Raw genomic sequence first — 3,745 nt, forward strand, 5'->3', positions numbered from 1 at the left:
TTTCGTATTGTCCAATGGGTCGGCTGTCGAAACATCTTATGCCGATTCTAAACAATTTACTGTAGATGCCTTTATCATCTAAGATGTCTTGCCAGAGATCCTGCATGTGACTCCTTTCTGCCTTTGTTACGTCGCCACACATAATCGGCCAGAGCTAGAGAACACTCATTGGTAAAGGATACATTGATATTAGCCTTCCATAACAACAGAAGCAGAGGATTGTAATTGCTGACTCTCACTTCTTCCTCGCTCCGTTTAAGGTGATATATCCTTTTCTCTGCTTTTATGCTTTGTTGGACATTTTTTAGTACCGTTTCTTTAGAAATCGGGCGAGGACAGCCAAATTTGCACTTTGTAACAAATACGTTCTTACTAAACTTTCTCTTTTTCTTACAGTAAGTGCTGCACTTGTGTAACTCGTACCTCGTAACAATTTCATTTAACTGTGGACAGGTATCTTTATTTTGTAAGTTACAAGTTACTCTTTCGTCTGTGAATCTGATGACATCTTCGGCTCTACTCTCACCAACCTCTTGAGCGTTAGCTATCCAGATTAAACAATGATAGTGAGGAGCTCCTCTGGCCTGGTACTCGTGTAATAAAACTTGCTAACCTGGCCCAAAACCTGTCCCTTGATTAATTAGTTATTAAACATTGCGTTAAACTTTACAAAGAACTGTCTCGATACAGACGCGGGATCTTTTGTGCAGAGTTTGCCAGTGTTATATGACGGTGGGACAGTGTTTACCTTGTGCAAGTACTCTCTATTGTCTTCAGGGGTGTATTCTGCATAGCTAAAAGTAAGAAATTGCGAGACCCAAACTCTTTTATCATGCATTTCACTTCACTTCTCAGGTACCAGTATTGATTTGAGCCATGAACAGTGTTCATCATGGTACAGAGACTCTTTTTAAGAAGTTCACCATTCGTTTTGACTTGGTCTACAAACTGTGCAGCAGTTATGGAGGGACCTTTCACTGTGTTGAGCAGTTTGAATATGCCACCCTTCAACTCCTTGATCTGTTAGATAGTACAAGAGGCACAATTGATATCAAGAGTCTTCGCTCAAAATTCAAGACTTTATGTATTCAGCTAAATTTAGATTCACTGGCCTGGGATGATACTCTCCAAACCTCCCAGTTGGAAAAAGAGTTGGAAAGCAAATCACATCCAAGTGCATCTGTCTGTTATTATGTGGGTCTTCCCTGACATGCGTCATCTTGTATTGCTGGATGTCGCTCCCGTTGTTTAAATTTGAATTCATGTTCTGAATCGTGTAAGACTGGAAGCATAAAATGTCCTCATCGGTTGCTTCCTCCACGACAGTACTGGTAGCACTGTTGGCTGTTTCAATGCTCATTTGGGCAACCTGTATCTGTCTCTCAAAATTTTTTGACATTCTTTAGCACGTTTACTGAATGTTTCTTTTAAATTATTGTTTCGATTTGAAAATCTGTCAGTGGTTTACAATTGTCTGTACATGCAATTTTAACAGTTCTTTTTTTTTAACCCTTTTACCACTGTATACATCGTTTTTATCTTTCGTGTCGCTAGTAACAACATTGTCATTTTGTATGTCTTTTTCTGCATCTTTGCTTAAAATTTCTTCATCATCGTCATCCAAACAACCGTCAATAAGTTTTGCTAAATCATCATCGGCTAAAATTAAAGTATCATTATTGACAGTTGATGGGGCATCTTATAGCATGCTTGGTAAAAGTGTGGCTCACAACTGGCCACGTGATAGGAAAGACCAAACTCCCGATTGCCAGTGTATGTATTATTAAGTTTTTTAATCACCCCAAGAAGCATTCCAGCAAATGTCTACGTATATTTAATATTACAGCAACAAGTCTCCTAGCTGCAATTAGATTAATACCCGACTGCGTGACAGCAATCAGCAAAGACTTGTCAATATTAAAAGCAACTTTCAATTGCTTTTGTACTCCTATATTTTTAGCGAGTTTTTGTCTAATTATTGCTATGTATTTGTACTTCAGATCAATTTTTGGTTTGGCTAGATTGTATCTAGCACTTCTGTTTTGTCTTAATTTTAGAAAATTTTTCTTAAAATATACACTGTTCTTCTGCCTCTTTTGCAATATTCTTGGTATGATTTTAGATCTCTTGTATATTTTCTGACGGTTGAATGCAATGAATTATTAGGCAGAAAATAAGCTCCCATAAAAATTAAGTATAATATTATACTGACCCACCTATAGGTGGAGCTTGGCAGGGGTATCTATATATACCCTGCATATAGGTCAAGAGTTCAGTCTATGGAGCATTACAGTGCAAGCAGATGCTACAGATCATTTTAATTCATATTTATCTTCAATCAACTGATCTACAATGGAAGCAAGAGTTGCTGCACTCACCAAGTCTATAGAAGATACGAACAAACAGAATGCTGCCTTGTTCGAAAGGATATCCAGCCGCTTCGACGAGGTAGCGGAGCTGGCTTCAAAAAAAACAAAAATAGACAGATCCATCCTCAAGTTCAGGAGTAAAGGCAACGAGGACCAATTCGTCTTCGCCGAAAAGATTGAGGAACAGCTACGAGAGTCCTCGAAACAGTTACAGAGGACTTCTATTTTGGTTGCTGAAGCAGTTTCCGTTCCACCAGAAGCTCTTACCCAGTCTATTGCCAAGACCAAAAAGAGCCTGGACGAAGGTATGAAACTAGTTACCCACTGCCAAAAACTAATTAAAATGGCAGACAGATCAGAGATAGGTTGGAAGGTGGTGAAAGAATATGAGTCAGATTCGTTGGCAGAGAACAAGGAGGACAAAAAGCGTATTGCTAAAGCGGATAAAGCAGCTGCATCTTCAGCTACTAAGAAAAAGTCGGTTTCCAAACCAATAGCTCTAGCACCTACCGTTAGGACACCCCAGCAGCATTTCAGAAGCAGTTGGCCCATCAGGGGAAGTTTTTCACTGGGCCTATCTACTAGTAGAAGTTTCGGTAGCGCTGGTGGTTCCAGACCAATTGGTTTCTGTTTTCGGTGCAGCGAGATGGGTCACCTTCAGAGCTGCTGCCCCAAGTTGTCATCACCTCAGTATCCTTCCCATAGTTGTAATTATACCGAGCATGAGATAGATGGGTGTGGTGAGCATCCATTGAGTGATGATACTTATGTTGATTTATCATGTAGATATTGGGAGGCTAGTGAGCATGTGGTGGAGGATGTAAAATGGCGTCTTAAGCAGTATATTTTATTTTGGCATGATGCCACTCCCTACATAATAGATGTGATAGAGAACGGTTATAGATTGCCACTTATATGTTCACCTCCTAGTTTCAGTGCCCCTAACCACAGTTCTACTAAAAACGTCTTTGTTACTGAAGCAGTTGAAAAACTTGTTGATAATAGTTGTGCTTAAGTTGTTGATCAGAAATCTTTTATATGTAGCCCATTGTTAGGTGTACAAAATTCTGCGGAAAAAAAGAGGCTGGTTATTATCCTGAAATTCCTGAATTTGTATTTATGGAAATGCAGGTTCAAGTATGAAGATTTTAAGACAGCCTTAGATTACTTTGAGGAAGATGCCTATTTCTTTACTTTTGATTTAAAATCTGGGTACCATCGTGTAGATATTCACTCTGAGCATCAGACTTATTTAGGTTTTCAGTGGGAGGACAAATTTTGTGTTTACTGTGCTACCATTTGGATTATCCACAGCTTGTTATATTTTCACTAAATTATTGCGGCCTGTAGTTAAGTATATTCATACTTGTGGGATT

At 39.0% G+C, this 3,745-nt stretch overlaps 1 long non-coding RNA gene across 1 annotated transcript in view; it reads left to right on the forward strand.

Moving 5' to 3' along the window:
• The first annotated feature begins 2,118 nt into the window (after positions 1-2,118).
• Positions 2,119-3,745, forward strand: part of LOC109583932 (uncharacterized) — a 5,114-nt gene continuing 3,487 nt past the window's right edge. Inside the window, exons 1-2 of the long non-coding RNA XR_002185782.1 lie at positions 2,119-2,129; positions 3,684-3,686. This is a non-coding gene — a long non-coding RNA (uncharacterized LOC109583932). The remainder of the gene's footprint in view (positions 2,130-3,683; positions 3,687-3,745) is intronic.

The sequence above is a fragment of the Amphimedon queenslandica genome, unplaced genomic scaffold (assembly GCF_000090795.2).
Source record: "Amphimedon queenslandica unplaced genomic scaffold, v1.1 AMPQUscaffold_13265, whole genome shotgun sequence".
In the NCBI taxonomy this organism is placed as follows: Eukaryota; Metazoa; Porifera; class Demospongiae; order Haplosclerida; family Niphatidae; genus Amphimedon; species Amphimedon queenslandica.